Below are 21,336 nucleotides of genomic sequence, written 5' to 3' on the forward strand. Positions count from 1 at the left end.
ATCCCTGGACGTCCTCCTGTTTACTTCCACGATGCGCACTCCCACAGGTGCGCATCGAGGAAGTTCTGCTCCTGGCCATGTCCCTTGGACACAGCCAGTCACAGATCGCTGTAAACGGCCAATAACCGCGGCCGTTTGCAGTGCGATCAGCGGTACCAATGAGAGATGATCTCATATGTAAACATATGAGATCATCTCTCATCGCCGGCTCTCCCTCCTCACACAGAGACAGCATGTGAGGAGGGAGAGCTAACCGCTGCAGCGTGAGTCAAAAAAACAAACAAAAAAAAGTGACGTCAGTGCCATCTGTCCCCACTGTCATCTGTCCCCACTGCCATCTGTCCCCAGTGCCACGTATAAGTGCCATCTGTCATCAGTGCCATCTGTCATCAGTGCTACATATTAGTGCCATCTGTCATCAGTGCCACCTGTCAGTGTCATGTGCCATCTGTTATCAGTGTCACATGTCATCAGTACCATGTATCAGTGGCATCTGTCATCAGTGTCATGTGTCATCTGTGCCATGTATCAGTGCCATCTGTCATCAGTACCACGGATTAGTGCCATCTGTCATCAGTGCCACGTGTCATCAGTGCTACGTATTAGTGCCATCTGTCATCAGTGCCATCTGTCATCAGTGCCACGTGTCATCAGTGCCACATATTAGTGCCATCTGTCTTCAGTGTCATGTGTCATCAATGCCACGTATTAGTGCCATCTGTCAGTGCCATGTATTAGTGCATCTGTCATCAGTGCCACGTATTATTGCCATCTGTCATCAGTGCCACGTATTAGTGCCATCTGTCATCAGTGCCACATCAGTGTCATCAGTGCCATGTATCACTGCCATCTGTCATCAGTGCCACATCAGTGTCATCAGTGCCACGTATCAGTGCCATCTGTCATTAGTACCACGTCAGTGTCACGTGTCATTGTCCTGGTGCTCCAGGGCCTTCAAAAATGTAATAGGTAGTCAACAAGTTAGATGTGTAATTTATGCTCCTAGAACACCTGATGGCGCTCCCTTCATGTTGGGCCTCTCTATGTGGCCAGGCTGTGAAAAATTCCCACACATGTAGTATCGTAATACTAGGAGGAGTAGCAGAATGTATTTTGGGGTGTTATTTGTGGTATACACATGCCATGTGAGAGAAATAACCTATTACAATGACAATTTTGTGGGGAAAAAAAAAATCTTCATTTTGCAAAGAATTGTGGGAAAAAATGACAACATAAAAAAACCTCACCATGCATCTTACTAAATACCTTGGAATGTCTACTTTGAAAAAAGGGGTCATTTGGGGGGTATTTGTACTTTCCTGGCTTGTTCGGGTCGCAAGAAATGAGATAGGCCACCAGTACTTCAGGTGTGATCAATCTTTTATGATTTGCACCATAGCTTGTAGACTCTCTAACTTTCACAAAGACCAAATAATATCCACTAATTTGGGTTATTTTTACCAAAGATATGTAGCAGTATAAATTGTGGCCAAAATGTATGAAGAAAATGTGATAATTTGCAAAATTTTATCACAGAAACTAAGAAAAATTTGTTTTTTTCTAAATTTTCGGTCTTTTATCATTTATAGCACAAAAAACCCAGAGGTGATCAAATACCACCAAAAAAAAGCTCTATTTGTATGGAAAAAAAGGACAAAAAATTAATTTGGGTACAGTATTACATGAATGAGTAATTGTCATTCAAAGTGTGAGAGCGCTGAAAGCTGAAAATTGGTCTGGGCAGGAGGGGGGTGTAAGTGCCCAGTAGGCAAGTGGTTAACTAAGCCCATTGCTCTGTTTATTTAGGAGTGTTTCCTTGTCAAAAGAAGTTTATTGAGTATACAATGTTATAAAGATACATAAAGTAAGTTTACAAGGATCTATAAAGTAAGCTCATTGTTTTACAGTAGGGTTTATATAGGTAAATATCATGAAATTTCAAATATTAAACATTGGGTTCACGTAAACCTAAATTAAAGATATATATCATTTCCTTAGTTACTTTTGTAGGTATTTAAATGATTTATACCTACTATACATATTGTTTACAAGTAGAGTGTATATAGGTCAAATAAATTCTGATAATGAGCTTTAATCGTAAGGTGGAGAAAAGGAAAGAGAAAGAAGAAAAAGGGTTGAAAGGTAGAGGTATGGTCCACAAGGTTGTCCCGCTCGTCAGTTTATTATTCTTTTTAGTTCTCTTTGAAGCCTTAGAATGGGTGTCTCTGTAAGTCATTTAATCTGTTACCATGGCAACAGGACAGAGTCATTGAAGTTTGACAGGAACTGTTGTTTTATCCAAGGATGCCAAAGTTTTTCAAATTTTGGAATTTGATTTTGATCGATGGCTACCATCTTAGCATGGGACATTGTATTATTCATTCTGTGAATTGTTTCTGCTAGTACCAATGTAGGAGATTTCCATGCCTTGGCCACTGTTTGTTTTGCAGCCGTTATTAGTTGGATCATAAGTTTGAATTGAGAGAGTGTTAACCATTCCGGTTTTAGATTAAGTAAAGTTAAATATGGATCTGGTTGTATTATTTTTTTAAATATTTTAGATGCAATCACGAAGACTTCCTTCCAGAAGGTTTGGATTACTGGGCACGTCCACCATATGTGTAAATATGTGCCTATTTCTGGGCATCCTCGAAAACAAAGAGCTGAGGTATTAGGTGAATATTTTGCCACTCTAGCGGGTACAAGGTACCAGCGAGTTAGGACTTTATAATTTGTCTCCAGTGCTAAGATGTTGGGTGAAGATGACTTAGATGTGAGCCATATGTTAGACCAGTCCGTGTCTTCTAAAGTTCGTCCCAGGTCCTCCTCCCACCTCTGAACGTAAGAGGGTCTATTAAGATTTGGTACTCCATATAATTGATTATAAAGTGATGAAATTGTACCTTTAGCAAATGGATCTTTTGTACAGATTGATTCAAAAATGGATAATTGGGATAATGGTGTATCCCCCTTTAGGAATGGTGTATAGAAATTTTTGATTTGGAGATATCTAAATATCTCAGAGTTTGGTAGATCATATTTTTCTCTAAGCGATGGGAATGAAAGGAATGATTTAGATGCTATGAAGTCATTTAGTGTCTGAATGCCTGATGTTGTCCAAGCTTTAAAAGAATTTGGGTAGATCCATGCCGGATAAAAGGCCGGATTTCTGATAAAAGAAAGGAGAGGATTGTGTGGAGATTGTAACTGATATTTGGTTTTTAGTTTATCCCAGAGAGATAAGAAGTGTTTAGTTATGGGATTATGAATTTTAAAGCGGTCTTTAGGATCAAGCCATAATAAATTTGATATTAATAGAGGGTCATTTTCTGAAGCCTCTATAAATACCCATAATGGGATTTCCTGTTTTGCATGGTATTTGGACAGACTGGCCAAATGTGCCGCTCTGTAGTAGTTAGTAAAATTAGGGTATCCCAGGCCTCCTTTATTTTTGGGAAGATGTAGTGTGTGTATAGGTATACGTGGTTTAGAAGAGCCCCATATAAACGAAGTTGCTCTTTTTTGTACTATTCTCAAAAAATAGGAAGGAATTGGAATAGGGAGGACGCTGAATAGATAAAGCAATTTGGGTAGAATAGTCATTTTGATTGCATTAATCTTCCCCATCCAGGATAAAGGAAGTTGCGACCATTGTTTTATTAGATTTGTGATCTGTCTTAATACAGGAGGATAATTGGTTGAGAATAAGTCAGAATGAGAGGCTGTTAAATGAATTCCAAGATATGGGATTGATTTTTCTGCCCATGTGAATGGGAGTGCAGCCCTAGCCGGGATCAATTCCATGTTTGTGAGTGAAATATTAAGCACTAGGCATTTCTTAGGATTAATCATAAGGCCGGATAGGGCTGCAAATCCATCAAGAGCTGGTAATAAGTTAGGACCAGAGACCTGTGGTGATGATAGAAAAAGTAATATATCGTCTGCAAATATACATAATTTGTGTGTAATACCTCCTACTTCAATGCCAGTTATAGTTTGGTTTGTTCTGATATATTGGGCCATGGGTTCGAGTATAAGGGCAAATAATAAGGGAGATAATGGGCAACCCTGTCGGGTACCTCTTTCGATATTAAAGGCTTCAGATTTGTATCCAGCATATTTTATATAGGCTTTGGGTTTATTATATAATGCTTTGATCCATGTTAAAAAGTGGGGTCCAAAACCCCATTTTTGTAATGAATATTGCATATATTGCCAGGATACTGTGTCAAATGCCCTCTTAATATCGAGAGATAGAAAACATAAAGGGATTTTCCGTTTTTTAGCAATATGTGCCAATAACACTGCCCTGCGTATATTATCGCCTGCCTGTCTATTTGGCATGAAGCCTACTTGATCTCTATGTATTAATTTTCCTATAATGCTATTGAGGCGTTTTGCTATTATTTTTGCTAATAATTTAATATCGAGGTTTAACAGAGAGATAGGCCGATAATTCACACAGGAAGTATCATCAGAAAGGGGTTTTGGGATCATACAAACAATTGCCATTAGTGTTTCTTGCCGAAAAGAATGTCCATCTAGAAGTTTGTTAAAAGTTTCAGTGAGAATGGGAGAGAGTATTTCTGAGAATGTTTTATAGTATAAAGCCGAGTAGCCGTCTGGGCCTGGTCTTTTGTTAAGTTTTAGGTCTTTTATGGCGTTAGCAACTTCATCTATAGTTATAGGCTCATCCAAACTGCTTTTTTGATTCTGAGATAACTCAGGTAAGGTTATTTTTGAGAAGAAGGATTCAGCCTCTGTAGGATTAAATTCATTGTTTGTCTTGTATAAAGTTGCGAGATGTGAGTGAAATTTATGGACTATTTTAACTGGATTACAAGTGTAAACATTTTTTGATAATTTCAAACGTATTGGTTTGAAAGATTTGTTAGTTGAATTTAATGCCCGAGCCAAATATGTACCTGGTTTGTTTGTATTCATGTAGAAATTGTGTTTGGAGCGTTTGAGGGATTTATCAACTGACTCAGTGAGAAATAGATCGTATTCCAATCTAGATTTTTCCAGATGAGATTTTGTACTCTGAGATGGATTATCTTGAAATGATATGTAGGCTGCATTAAAATTGAGTTCTAGTTTTTTTGCTAGATTTTTGTGTTCCCGTTTAAATAGTGCCATTTGTCTTTGTATTGTACCACGCAAGACAGGCTTATGAGCTTCCCACAGTGTTATTGGGGAGATGTCTGTTGTATTATTAATTGATATGTATTCCTTTAAAGTTTGTTCAATGGCCATCTGATGTAGTGGGTGTTTGAGCATTATGTCCGGTAAGTACCACGTTGGGTCATGCGCTTTTGGTATGGCTGAGGCTATAGTAGTGTATACTGCATTATGATCAGACCACGGAATCGGAATTATATCTGATGCAATAATTTCTGGTATCATTCCTATTGTTAGAAAAATATGATCTATTCTGGTGAAGGTTTGATGAGGGTGCGAGAAATAAGTGAATTTCTTTTTCATTGGGTTACTTTCTCTCCATGAATCTACCAGATTGTATTTGGAAAGAAGGTGAGAAAAAGGTAATCTAGAGGTTATTTTGGATGGTGTAAAAGGTGATTTATCTAGAAATGGGAGGAGGACCTGGTTCGAATCCCCACACATTATCACTGTTCCTATTTTGTGTGTATTAATCACTTGTAATATATGTGAGAGGAATGGTGTAGGTTGTTTGTTAGGAGCGTAGTAGGAAATCACCGTGATTGCTGTATCCATTATATAACCCATGAGTATCAGGTATCTACCTTCTGGGTCTTTAATTTCTGATGATAAGGTGAATGGTGTGGATCGGTGAAATGCAATTAGCGTTCCCCTTTGCTTGGTACAGGCAGAAGCCGTGTAAATTTGTTGATAAAAAGGAGAAATATATTTTGGAGTAGAATCTTTGGTGAAGTGTGTTTCTTGGAGGCATACTATGTGAGCCTTCTTGTTATGGAAAGTACGGAAGGCTTTGGTACTTTTTTGAGGGACATTTATTCCCTGAACATTCAGGGAAAGTATATTCAGTGGTGCCATGGCAATAGATCAAATAGTTTTGACTTACTTTTTGTTATGCAGAGTTGACTGCGCAGATCAACCTGTGTGGACTGAAGAGATGAATAGATAGAAAAGAAACCAGTGAATTCTGGAGTAAAGAGTAAACAAAAAACATATGAGATTAGATGATACATTGTATAAATTATTTTTTGCAAGTAATCACAATTTACCCGTGAAAGAGAATAAATATCTCTCTCAGGGGAATAAGTGCCTTTGTCATACTCCCACATAATATGGTTGGGAGAATGAGGAGGGCTAATGGGGGTACACGGATCTTCCGCTTACAGGAGAGAAGTGCTATGTCAAAAGACATCAAAATGATGTTTCATTAGTTGGAGTGCAGAATATAGTTTTTGTTGAAATTATTTATTCCAGGGTGGTTGTATATGGTTAGTCTTGCCCTAGGCTAAATAATTTAGTTAGAAATGTACTGTTAATAACTTTGGTATTGATGAAGATAGTTTGAATTATTTTGGGATTTTAACCCTTTTAGAGTAAACAATTACATATTTTATTCATATGTAACTGTTTAGATATGTTAATTCATAAAATTGAGGTTGTATTGCTTCAGATTAGAATAAACAAAAACATAATTCTAGGAACTAGTTAGGTAATAATATAAATGTTTTAAGAAAAGAAAGAAAAAAAAAAAAAAAAAAAAAAAGCTTCCATTACTTCTGGATTATTGAACATATTTGTCCTAAAAAGTAATAAATCTATTGTTATTACCTGATAATATATAACTGAACAAGAATTTCCTTATTTCACTTATATATTCTAAGGCTATATGAATCAGAAGTAATAAGAAATATAACTGGAATGTAACATGATCCCACACAGTGTGTGACTATCAGAATGCAGTTACATTCAGTTATAAATATAGGTTTTTTATAGAGAACCATCTCTTAGTATAATAAATGAAGAGATATCAGGAATTAGGATGTCAGTCCATTGAATCTTCTTGGTCCATGGATGATGTGGCATAACGGCCTCTTTTGTGAGAATGATGATTCCCATTTTGTTCTGGAATTTTCTGGGTGCTGCCTGAAGGTGAAGATGATGTCATTCTTCTGCGTGTGGGAGTGTTGCTGCTTGTGGGTTCTGTCAGATTTAATTTTAAAAGGGTTTGTTGTAGTTCATCTGCTGATCTGCTTCTGTAAATTGTACCTTGGTAGTTAAATCTGACTGAAAAGGGGAAGCCCCATTGATACATAATGTTGTGGCGTTGCAGTTCCATTAGTTGGGGTTTCATGGATCGTCTTTTAGTAATAGTAAGTTGGGATAGGTCAGCAAAAATTTGATAATTGTGTCCTTGAAAATTAAGTTCCTTTTTTTCTCTTGCAGCAATTAGTATTTGTTCTTTCGTTCTGTAATAATGAAATTTTGTGATTATATCACGTGGGGGTCCATCTTTCTTTTTGGCTGTGAGGGCTCTGTGTACTCTGTCCAGTTCTAAACGTTCAATAGGGATATCTGGCTTTAGTTCTTGTAATAGAGCAGTAATAGTAGATTGCAGGTCTGTCACAGTTTCAGGTATTCCCCTTATGCGCAAGTTTGAACGTCTGGCTCTATTTTCGTAATCTTCGAGCTTAGTTTGAAGTATTAAATTCTCTTTTTTTAATTGTTCCAATTATGTTATATTTTCTTGGGTTGAAATTTCAATTTCATCCATTTTTATTTCTAAGGCTGCGGTGCGGTTTCCCAGCTCTCTTATTTCTTTGGTTAGGCTTTTTGTTATTTGGTCTGAGGTTTGTTTTAAAGCCTTATGAAGCATCTTTTCAAATTGTAATAATATTACTGGGGATGCTGAGGAGACATGTGGAGAAGTTTGTGAGAGGATTTGTTCTGTATCTGACTCAAATGGAGAGTCTTGCTGTGACATTTTCTGTCTGTGAGAGCGCCCTGATGCTGTATATTGTGAGGTGACTGGAGCTGCTTCAGCTGCAGTGAGTGCCTGTGAGCTCTTTGTGAGGTGATTTTTATTTCTGCCACGGTTTCCTCCCAGTACCATATTTCCTGCCCAAACTTTCACAGTTTGTTCCCTGGGGCAAAAAGGTTCAAATGGATACCTTTTGAGCCTGCAGGCTCCACTTTGTCCTTCTCTTCTCTCCTCAGCGGTGTGGAGCTCTAACAATGCATGTCTGCTCCGCTAGGCTCCGCCTCCTGCCCCCCTATTTAGGAGTGTTTCATCTGAAAAAGGCTAGTTGTGGTTTAAGTTAATTCTACTGAGATGATAGGATGTATTAAGTTGTTAACCAAGAAAATAGCGTGTGTTGGTCTGTACTGTAGCTTGTGTTGTCTCTTGCTTTGTATACAGCATGATACCACTTAAATCAATAAGTAGGAAGCACTCCAATGTGTTGAACTTTCAAAGACTTTGTTATATTGTTCAATAAGAAAAGAGTGAACATACTGGTGAAATAATACTGTATATACTTCAGATGAGATACAAAAAGGATAAATTGGAAAATGTTATTGCTTGGCAGCTTACAGTGTCCTATATTTATTGCACTAATATCTGGATATTTAATATAACTTGAAGAGGTTTCACACTGGGTTTTTTAGAGAGAAAGCTTGGCAAATGCAAGCCGTGTTCAATCATCCAATCATGAACATAAAAAAAACAAAAAACTTTTTTTTTATTCTTTTTTATTTTTTATTATTTTCCTTATACATGATTGTTTTTTCAAAGTAAACACATCTTCTAACATATTTACTAAGCTAAGAAAACACATTGTAAAGTGAACATTTATTTTGCTAAGTAAAACAACCTCCACTCCCTTAGCTGTCATTGATTGAAACCTCTGATGGAGCCATACAAAAAAGAACAACTTTAATCTTGTAGAAAAACACCCTTTTATCTGTCTAGGCACAAAAATACCTTCAAATCAAGGAACATAATCTCTGTTGCAGTGGGAGAAACAGGGCCAAACTTTGTAAGAACCCCTTACAAGTACACCTTCCCAGTCTTCGCCCTGGTTCACATTGATGTGATTTGGGTTGCGATTTGACATATCAAATTGCATGCCAAATTGGTGGCAATTGCTGGCAATGGTATTGTCCAAATTGGTGCAACGCCGCACCGATTCCCAAAAGTAGTTTCTGTACTACTTTTGGGGTTTTGGGGGTGCGATTTTCATTGATATCTGTGCAGAATGAAAAAATGCAGTAAAGTGCATTTTAAAGTGCAGAAACCCACACCGATGTCTCTGACTGTCGGGACTGACATGCAGCTTACACTGACTGCGGGAATGAAATCGTGTGAATTCAGCTGAACTCGCACGATTTCATTCCTGCAGTCAGTGTGAATCTAGGCTCCAAGTGATTTTCTGACATCTTTAAACTTTGCTTTTCTAAATTGAATTTTAACCCCCTTGCTCAAAACTCGATTGAGTATTGACTAATAGCCAAGGTGGTGACAAAAATTAGCGTGGGGAACATCTACTGGTGCAAAAAAAACTTTCCATTTGGCCAGGGGCCTTGATTTTTTAAATTCTAAAGCCTCATACACATGGTACGAAAATCAGAAGGGGATTGTCGTTTGACAGGCTATTGTCCTAAATTCTTACCATTGGTACGCTCCTTTAGACAATTGATTTTTTCCTATTTTTGGACAACAAATGTTGGATGACAGGCTAGTACATTTTTGGCGGACAACGGCTCCACGTCTGATTTTCAGATGGTCAGTGAATTAATTGGTACAATAAATATTATTCAAGGGTGGTTATGGATTCCCTCTATTTATTGCATATATGTATTAACTTGTCTATTCCCATAGTTAGCTAGTCTATTAAAACTCTGATAAGCACAATGATATAAGGCTAGCTATGAAAACTAATACACTGCTTAGTAAAACAATGTCTTATTTATTTCCCAAGAAAATAGGAATATGCTAGCATGGGGATACCATAGAGAATTATACAGAGTACATGACAAAAGAACATCAAAGATACTTATCACCATGCTTTCCTCATGAAATTGTTTTGTCAGCTATGCTCAGGATGGCAAAAGAGAGGGAGCTCTCTGACTCGTTCAGCCCTTTATACTTCAGTCATGCACCATCCAGACCCAACCCCATTGCCATCCCATCTAGACTTTTGACAAATCACCGTATTTATGGGGCAGTACTCCACAATGTATTATATTTCTGTCTGTCCTGCTGTATTAGCCTCTAGGGGCAGCATTGTCCATGTCTATGTATCCTGGTGAATCTTCAATGCCTTTGATCTTTTGATCTTCTGTAGCAGGACATTCATCAATCATCTTGTCAGCTATGGTCCCTTTCAAGCTTGCTTGCATAGCGTTATAACAACAGACAGTCCAGAGCCAAGCATGTTCAGCCTTGATGGAGGCCTGATCTCTTCTTTCAGATATGCTAGAAAGCTTTTATGTGCAACTCATTACATTCCAGACCTGGTATCAACCAGGAAGAACATCAGACCTTTACCATTTAAAGCCATGAAACTGCAAGTATCAGCATGGCTGATCTCTGGGAATAGGAAACGGATATGTAACAGATCTATGACAGATCCAATTCAAACTCTGGATAATACCAAAACACTGTTACCAATAAACACAGTAACATTGAAAGAGAAACTCCAGAAATATGACATTAGACCTTGTTGCCTTCCAACAAATACTGCTTTGCGCCTAAAGGGTGCATATCACTTCAGACGCGGCTTCTATGGAACAGTCCATAACTGCCTTAACTGTCTTAACCCCCACAGATGATGTCTTATTGGAATGAAACTGGTCGGGACGGGCTCTGCTGATGCCACTGCAATATTTGATTTTACTTACTTGCCTTTTAATGCCTTCCCAAATGTGAGTGACCATTTTACTTATTTCAATAAAATGCATTTTATTTAAATGGAATCACACTATGTGGCCCAATTTTTTTCCTTTTACCATAAATAATACTGGGAGGATCCGTTCTTGATCTTTGGTTACTGTTCCCTTGGTGGATACCCATTGATGTTATACATTGTGGCTGACTCCTGCCTGGTCTACATCGGAAACCATGTATGCTGATTTTCTTCCCTGGGTGTGTTACACCATAAGCTCTGTTGACTCATCAGGCATATGCCTGGTTGGGTTCAACTTGTCTGGTAAGCCTACAGACTCATGTATAAAACCATAAATAAATGCATGTACTCTATACCCCCACTGGGTAAATAACAAATGTGATAACACTGGTGTTACTTGTTAGCATACTCATAACTTCCTTTGTGCCGCAGATCAGTGTAATCTGGTGACCCCCTAGGTAATATGCTCACCTCAGAGCGCGTGACTCAGCTGTTACACTAAGTCAAACCACGCTTTTGAACCACCCCAGGGCTCTGTGCAGATTACCGGATCCCAGGTCCCAAGGCAGTATCCAAAGGTATATGAGAGAAGAAAACTCGATGGTGTGATATCGTTTTAAAAATTATTAAATAAATAATTACACTCCCCAAATGGGGTACTCACAATCGTAATGTGCGTTAGTGCAGGGCTCTATACAAAGCGTACGGACAATGAACCCGTGAAGGGATATGGTATGTGTCTCATCACTGGCAGGTATACTGCCTCTTGTTCTGTCCTGGCCCCTCCCCAACGCGTGTTGATACTGGGATGACGTATCTTCTTCAGGGGTATTACCCTGAGGAAGATATGTCATCCCTGCATCGACACGTGTTGGGGAGGGGCCAGGACGGAACGAGAGGCAGTGTACCTGCCAGTGATGAGACACATACCATATCCCTTCAACGGTTCATAGTCTGTACGTTTTGTATAGAGCGGTCCACTAACGCACCTTACGACTGTGAGGACCCCATTTGGGGAGTGTATTTATTTATTTAATAATTTTTAAAACGATATCACACCATCGAGTTTTCTTCTCTCATATACCTTTGGATACTGCATTGGGACCTGGGATCCGGTAATCTGCACAGAGCCCTGGGGTGGTTCAAAAGCGTGGTTTGACTTAGTGTAACAGCTGAGTCATGCGCTCTGAGGTGAGCATATTACCTAGAGGGTCACCAGATTACACCAAAGCATGATCTGCGGCACAAAGGAAGTTATGAGTATGCTAACAAATAACACCAGTGGACATCACGCATAAGCACTTTCATATGATCTGTTCACAGGATTTCACAAATCACTCATAAGATTTGGTTCAAAAAGAACTGTTTTTTCACATGAACCGTATGGCACTAAAGCACTTTCTGGAATTTATTTATTTAACACTATTTATATATGCACTTTAGCATGTTTGTTTGATCAGATTGTGTATATTCACATGTATGTACATTTTGCACTTTAGTAGGTTTGTACAAAATAGCATTTGAATATTAATACTACTATTTAGAAGCACTTTTTTCTTTTTTTATCACATTTGTTATTTACCCAGTGGGGGTATAGATTACATGCATTCATTTATGGTTTTATACATGCGTCTGTAAGTATGCATAAATTTTGGTATGCTATAACACAAATTTGCAAAATATAGCACACTCTAGCGCAGCGTAGTTTTCTTTTGTATTAACCATTTGCACGATATATGGGATATATTTAATGCATGCAGCTGAGTAGTGACTCCCGACAGGGAAAATGTTCTAACCTGAACGGCGAACCCCATTGAGGTCTATGGGAGCCAAACAGGAAAAAGGGCAAAAGTGCCCATTTTGAAGGCAATGCAAGTAATTGGCCACAAAATGGGTATGGAGGTCTGGGTACTGCCCTGGGGACATGTATCAGTAAAAAACTTTTTTTAAAAAACAATCATTAAAAATAACAAATTTTACAGGAGCAGTGATTTTAATCATGCTTTAGGTGCAACAATAAAAATGAAAGATTCCTTTAAATGTAGTGCCCTGGGGGTTCCCTTAATGTGCTGTAAAATGGCACATCTGTAGCATGCATAAAACATGCTGCAGCAAAACTGACATTTCTAAAGAAAAAAAAAAATGAGTCAAATTCCATTTAAAATGACTTACAATTGCCGACACCCGGCTATTGAAAAATAAAGAAAAAATAGAAAGAATACAGAAAGAAAGACGAGCGAGCACCCCCCTTCTGAGTCGTACCAGGCCACATGCCCTCAACATGGGGGGGCACTCGCCCCCCCAACCCAAAGCACCTTATCCCCATGTTGATGGGGACAAGGGCTTCTTCCCGACAACCCTGGGCTGTAGTTGTGGGGGTCTTCAGGCAGGAAGTTTATCAAAATCTGAAAGCCCTCTTTAACAATTGGGCCCCCAGATCCAGCCCCCCCCCCCAAGTGAATGAATATCGGGTACATAGTACCCCTATCCATTCACCAGAAAAGTGGCAAAAAGTAATAAACACAACTCTATAACTTTCCTACAGACTAAATAATATACACTGATTTGGGTTATTTCCACCAAAGAAATGTAGCTGAATACAGTTTGGCCTAAATTTATGAAGAAAGATTGCATGTAAGGCATTCTCATTGCAGAACTGGTCTATGGCAACAAGTGAGAAATAGTTTGGGGACTTCTGGGTGAGATTCTCTGTCATAGTTTTTTGATGAATGTGTTCCTCTCTATTTGTCCTGTTGACCTTTGTCACTGGGACAGACAGTGAACATAAAAGCTCTAAAATTTTAGAACAGTTACCAGAAAAAGAGGTGAAGGTAAATAATCCAATAGGAACAACGGTTCTACTGACAACTGTCTATGACAAGAATTACCCTTACATTAAAGATAATTTCCTATTGTATCTCAGAGACAGAATTTTAGAGTTTAGTTCACTGAAACAATTATGTGAATATTCACTTCAATTACTAAAACACGTGAACCCATCTGAACACGGCTGGGTATTCAAAGTGGGAAACAGGAATTTTCTTTTCAAATGATAGGATAATTGAAGTAAATATTCACATAATTTTTTTTCAGTAAAGATTCTTTGCTTCTTTAGTAAATCAATTAAGTGACTGTGTGGAGCTCAGAGGTCGAAAAAACAACTATATATAAATGCAGCTGCTGGAATGAAAATATGATCCATGTAGGTTGGAAGAAAGTGTCAGCCAAATTATATAAAGTAAATTCCTGTGCTTGCCAAAGAAAGAAGCAATGGGGTTAAATTACTAGGCTGTTTGCTTTGCAAGGTATTTTAATTTTGCAAGGGAGTTTTACCGTAGCTTAGTGTGCGTAGTGAAATTTCACTTTGCCAAAAACAATCAACCATGTGCAAGCAAACTAAAGAAAAAACTATTTTTGCCTGCACATGATTTGATGATTGAAGTGATCATAGCTTTACCATATTCACTAAGCTAAGGAAAAATTGCCCTGCAGAGTGAACAACCTTTTTGCCTTCAGTAAATTAACCCCAATGTCTCTAAAATTAAAGTGAGTGTAAGTACAACATGTAAATATAAAACAACATCAGTAGCCAGTAGCACATAGGAACAAGAGTTACCTATATTGTAGGTACTGTCAACCAACGAATTTCAAATGCTTTTGCTGTCCTACTTTAGCTTGTTGTCTTCCAGGGGTCTTAGTCTTTTGCTCCACCATTGATGATCCTGTTTATCAAGTCCTTTACAATTAGTTCTCCTGAATAAAGCTGTCGTGAAGATTGCTTGGATTTTTAAGTCCCCAGTGCACTAGGTATGCTGTATGGTTTAGTGAGAATGAACTATTTTTTTAAGACATCTCATTTTATGATGTCTGGAATAACCTCCATTACGGTGACTGTGACAGCACACAAGGCCCAGCAGCTTTAATTGGGTCTTAGAAATAAAACCATAGCACAAAATATGATAAAAGAAAATGGCAAAAAAAGTATTTTCAACCAGCAGCTCACTAACAATACTGAAAAAAGTAAAGGAACAAGCAAAACTGCTCTGTGCAGCGGTTTTGACCAGAGTAGCCCAGATCCTCCTCTTCTCAGGTCCTTTGCTGGCACTCCTGACCACTCCCGCCTACCTAGTGCCCCCACAGCAACTAACTTTCTATGGGGCACCCGAGGTGAGCCACTGCTCTGTAAGTCCATTCAGACACAGAGCCGTGGCTCTGCCCCACCCCCTATCTTTCCTTATTGGCTCACTGACTTTGATTGACAGCAGCAAGAGCCAATAGCGGTGTCTCAGTCAATCAGAGTCCTGGACAGCTGAGGCTCTCGTGCAACATTGCTGGATCAAGATGGGGCTCAGGTAAGTATTAGGGAGGCTGAGTGGGGCAGCTGCACACTGAAGGTTTTTTATCTTAATGCATAGAATGCATTAAGATAAAAAAAAACTTCTGCCTTTAGAACCACTATATACACAATGCCAGTTGTTTATCCTAAAAGGATAGCTACACATGCACCACCCACAGAAGGGCCCCAGCATAGAGCAGGTAAGTATAACATGTTTGTTATTTTTAAACAAACAAAAAAGACCTTAATATCGCTTTAAGCCATTTCTGTAGGATTTGATCTCTGTGAAATATGAAACATTGTACACAATATTCTGCCTAAACTATTTGTTCCAAGTCTAGATTTAATATGGGATGCTGTATGTTTAGTTTAGATGCCCTATGGATATATCAGTGCTTTCATTATTTAACAATTTATAGACATTGTAAACACAATTTTCAAATATACATGCTGGCATTTTGTAAATATATTATTTTGTTTTGTTAATATTTTGAATATTGTGGATTGTTTGCACATGGGGTACCTGGTTCTATGCTTAGTGTAGCCTGGATATGTTGCCTCTTTGGTTGGTGATGATGTCCCATAGGATTGTATTACTCTCCTCTATTCAACCCTTCCAAGTTTTTTTCTTTTATGTTTCACTACAGATACCTAAGATGGCACAGTGGTATTGGTGTGCATGTGCCCATCATTTTGTCATCCCCACAGGAAGGGGAAGGGATTACATTAATATGTAAAGGATAAACACAGATAATGCAGCATTACTGGATGGAGAGGCCATGTCAGGAAAGCTTTCACCTGCTGGTGGCACTGTGGCTCCCAGCCCTATAAGCTGCAATTCCAGTGTCCACCAGCGGGTGTCTCTCAGCAGTCAGAAGCTCATGGCAAACTGGCATCACCTGGTGCTTGTTGCAGGAAGTGTGTTTAAGCCCTGCCTATGCTTTTCATCTTTGCTTTGGTGCTTGTTACATATGCCCCTGACTTGCATTCCTGCATCCTGATCCTGAACCCTGACCCTGCAGCCTAATCCCTTACCTGCCTGCTTGTTCCTTTGTTTGTTTACCCTCTCCCTGTCCTGGCTTGCTCCCTGCTCCCTCTGCCTGATCTCCCGTGTATGACCCTCTGATAACAACTATGCTTTTCATTTCCTGCTATCTGTATATACTTGATTTGGGCAGTTGTTTATTGTGTGTTCATTAACTTACTAGATTCTCTGGTTTGATTTATACACTTCTGGTTTATTGGAGCTGTGTTTATATTTATTCTATCCACTTATTCTTAATAAATTACATTATTTTACATTTTACTTGTACCTGATATTCTCTGTGGAAGTCCACACATTTTTGGTCGCACATCTTTCTGACATAACACTAATGCTGCGTACACATGATCGGAAATGCCGCCAGCAGAACTCCAATGAGAGCTTTTTGTCGGACAATGCGCCTGTGTGTATGCTCCACTGGTCTTTTGCTGGCGGTATTCCAGCCAGCAAAAGATTGAGAGCATGCTCTTTATTTTTCGGTCGTGGAAAGTTCCTATCCAAAAATGCGATCATCTGTATGCAAAAAATTCGGCAAAAAATCACGCATGCTCAAAATCAAGTACAAGACTGAAGTGCTCGTTCTGGTAAAATGAGCGTTCGTAATGGAGATAACACATTCGTCACGCTGTAAATTTTTGGATCTTTTAATGCAGCGCATTCTTTTGTTCTTTATAATGTTAGAAGAATGAATTTGTTTTCCTGCTGATATTCACACAGAGTTCTCATAAACTCATTTCTTTATTATTTCTCATGATCTCCTGAATAATCTCTTTTGTTTTTAAAGCCAGATTTCCATAATAATGTTTAGAATTATTTCTTTATAGTCATTTTTTTAATCAAGATCTCCTGTTTTTTATATTATTTTTAAATTATTTTCTAGTGATCTCCATTTTTTTTTGTGTGTCAAGTTTCCACAACAAAATTATTATCTTGTATTTTTAAAGCTCAAGGAGGTTGGTTGTTGTCCCTTGTTAATTTGACATTGTATTTTTGAAATGTACCTGCCTGCTCACAAACTGTCCTTTTTGAAGAAAAACACATAGGCAAGTATTTTCATATAAAAAAATCTACATTTATTCTGGCTCATAACAAAATAAAGAGGAAGGCAATGCTGGAGAAACTGCTTGAATTTGTGAAGCCTTTGTACCCCAGGGCACACATCAACTCTTTGTAACTAAAAATTGGTAGCCTGAGAAGTTCATATAATAGGGAGCACAATCTGGTCCAGGACTCCCAGAGATCATGAACAGCAGCAGATGACATATATGTCCCCAGGCTGTGGTACTACCACAGCCTGCATCTTCTGTCAGACCAGACTGAACCCAGGCCATCACTCTCCTGTCTTCCCTGCAGCCTTCTCTCAACGCTTCCCTGCAGACTTCACTGCAGCCTTTCTTGGAGGCTGTGGCTCTGGAGGTGGACTTGTGGCAGGAGGAGGAGGAGGAGGATGAGAAGGATGGGCGAGCGCACATAAGTGCATGTTCTCACTAATTTGGCCCCTCAACCCCTTCCAAAGGGACTGAAAAATAAGATTCTCACACATGAAGCATTGGCCCTCCTCCATTTGCTGCAATTTTGCAGCTACATAGCAGCCATAGGCCTCTTCAGCATTAGGGGGGTGTTTTCAGGGCCACATTATAAATGAGGTCCAGTGCTGCCTCCTCCACGTTACTCCCCTTCCTGGCCGTTTTTGTTGTAAGGTGGAGGGGAGGCACCTGGGATTGGGTGAGGCTACTGGGCCTGGCTACCTCCTGGCTGACACTTCCCCCCACCTCCTCCTGGCTGACACTTCCCCCCACCTCCTCCTGGCTGACACTTACCCGCACCTCCTCCTGGCTGCCACATTCCAGAGCCTCGCCCTGGCTGAGGTTTTCCTGTGTATGAAAAAGGGACATAGTTGTAGTTTTTGGTTCATCAATCACACACAATTTTCAGCTCTTGACTGTTGCAAATTGAATGTTAATAAATAGAAAAGACTATCATTCTGAGCCCAGCATTTTTCATTCTTGTCCCAATCATTTTTGGCCCCTACTGTCTATTGCTATGTCTAACACTTTTTGTTCAATCATTTATTTGTTAGCAATAATAACATCTAGTTAAAAACCAATAACTTTCAGACAATAATTATGTTCAAAAATACTATACCTGGATCCAGCTGGGCTCCTCAACTTCTTCCAGGATGGAAGGGCCAGGTTGGTCCTCAGAAGCCTCAGCTGGGGTTGAGGGAAGGGTGGATGGAAGTGTAAAAAGTGATTCCCTGGCTTCAATCTGGTCTTCCAGAAACCACATCCTTTTGTAGTACCACAGACTGGGTACATACACATCCTTTGCTGCTGCTTCTGATCTCATGGAAGCCTTGACCTTATTAAGCTCCTTCCTATGCGTGCTTCTCAAGCTACCAATTTTCTTATCCACAAACTCGATGTCTGCGTCGGGGACCTGCGTCTTCACAAATTGCAGCAGTTTCTCCAGCGATGCCTTCCTAGCTGGTTTATTTTGATATCAGGGGTTTTTAACCTCTCATAAATTTCTCATATCCCTGTATCTGTCTATGAACTGGCCCATGAATTCAGGGTCTTTGAATTGTTTCATATTTGCTGCAAGACAAAACACAAGACAAAAACACTAATATCAGGCTAAACTCTCCTAATCTTATCGCAATATAGGCTTCAATCTCGAATCAGTATAGGCCACTGATGTCCCAAGTTAAAATGTTACCTTCGTTATAATGTTCGGCGCTTCCTCCACTCACAGATCGTACTTACAACACACACGTGTTAGCTTTATATACACTGCGCATGCGTGAAACTCCACCCAAATGTGAGAAAGGCCAAGAACATGACTAAAGTTGTGAAGAGTCTGCACAGAAATTTTGGGGTACGACGATCCAAGGAGCAATTGAAGAAACGCTGGTCAGACCTGAAATTGAGGGAGCAGAATCAATACAGAAGGATCAAGAAAGTGCTTCCAAAAAGTATGTACTTGTCGTGTGTTCCGATTATTATTATTACTTAGATGCTGCTCCATGTGCTTTACTTTACTGTTGTACAGTTTAAAATGACTACTTTTATGTTCATGGGCACAGTAATCGGTCGTAGGAAACATCATTCGTTTGCCAACTAAATACAATGGTTTGGGCAGATACAGGATTAACTGCATTTGGTCATGCTAATTTGTATTAAAAGAAGTTTAGGACATTGTTGTCTATATGTGTTTGAAACTAGAAAGAATTGCAAACTTGATTCAATGTAATGTAAGGAGAGGACACTCAGCAGCTGTTTACACATCTGGACTCAAGAGCACTAGTGTGGGACACAAGAACAAACTTTTTAGGGTGTCCCACACAGGTACTTCAGTGGATACTTGGGGTGTCTCCATGTGTGAGACTTGTCCAAAAAAGGTAAGTATTCCAGCTTTGGTAAGTGAAAAAAATCAGGTCTTCAGCTTGGAACTCTGCCAAAACAGACTATTGTACGCCACTTTCAAACAATGTTTCATATTCCTATTTCTGGCCTCAAATATATGTGTGCTAAGTATACCATTTGTTTCATTCTCATAGGGGAGGAAAGACTCCGGACGTCTGAGGACACCAGGAAACCCCCTTTTCCTGAAGAAGGGGAACAGAGGACACCACAACCTGAGGTTGTGGAGGAAGGAGAGGTGGTTGAGATTGTCACCACAACAGGTGAGTGTCTGACACCACAGATTCAGGTAATAGATGTATGCCTGCATATTTAGAATACATGGTGTGCATTTTTTCTTTTAGGTGATGTGCATGTTGTGGAAGAACAATCTACTCATTTCACGACTTACAGTACACAAAGGCTAATCCAGGACATAATGTTTTGTAGTCAGGATTCAGACCTCATCAAGCAAAAAACAAATGACATAGAACAAAAACTGAAGAACATGATTGATGTACTAGGAAGAATCTAAAGAACAACAAAATGACACCATTTTCTAGTTTTGGGGACCAATTTTTTTCTATTTTTTTACGCATTTTAAAAGCCAAATTTTGAAGATGCACACAGTGTGTCAACATGTGCTATCTGCCATCAGGAGATATCAATGTATGCATTTTGTGGGTGAAACCCCTTCCTCATAACTCAAGTAGGTGAGAGGAAGTGGTTGCACCCCCAAAACACATCCATTGATCCCCATGATGGAAGATAGCACATGTTGACATTAGGCATTGGATCAGGAGGAAAATCCCCAGTTTGCCTCCCAATTTGTGTGCATCTTCAAAATTTGGCTTTTACAGGGGGACATCACCCCATCTGATGAAGGCAATATTAACACATTTTTTACACTATAATGTCTAATATTGCCTTCGGTTTTTCAATGTTGAACTTTGTAAGTTCCTGAGTTGTGTATGTTATGTTTTGAAACATGCCTGTTTATGTACTTAAAAAAAATATTTTCAAGGTAAAACTTAAAAAACAAAAATATGTTTTAAAAAAAAAAAATTTACAGCACACATGTGAATGTGCACAGAGGAAAGGTTTGATACTCAACAATGTGTGGCTTCTTCTTTCAATTCTCAATACCATTTTTTGTATTAAGTTGCTGTTTACAGTGACAATGGGTATTATTTAATAATGGAAAAACCACTTGGCACTACAAGTGCACTAGGAGAACCTAGGAGACAGCTAAAAGAAACACAAGCAGTAATGCCGCGTACACACGAGCGGACTTTACGGCAGACTTTGCCCGGCGGATGGGATTTCGTCGGACAATTCGATTGTGTGTGGGCTCCAGCGGACTTTGCTCAAAAGTTGGACGGACTTAGATTTGAAACATGTTTTAAATCTATCCGACGGACTCTTCTTTCTAGCGGACAAACCGATCGTCTGTGTGCTAGTCCGACGGACTCAAACTGACACATGCTCTGAAGCAATTAGAAGACAGAAGCGCTCGGTCTGGTAAAACTAGCCTTCGCATTGAAGCTAGCACATTCCTCTTCTGTGATCTTTTAATACAGCGCTTTTTTTTTCTTTATAATGCAAGAGGAATGAAGTTGTTTTGGTGCTTTATATTCACACAGAGTTCTCACAAACTACTTTCTTCATAATTTATCCTCATGCCATGACTAATAT

This window comes from Aquarana catesbeiana, linkage group LG09, assembly GCF_042186555.1.
Source record: "Aquarana catesbeiana isolate 2022-GZ linkage group LG09, ASM4218655v1, whole genome shotgun sequence".
NCBI classification, from domain to species: domain Eukaryota; kingdom Metazoa; phylum Chordata; class Amphibia; order Anura; family Ranidae; genus Aquarana; species Aquarana catesbeiana.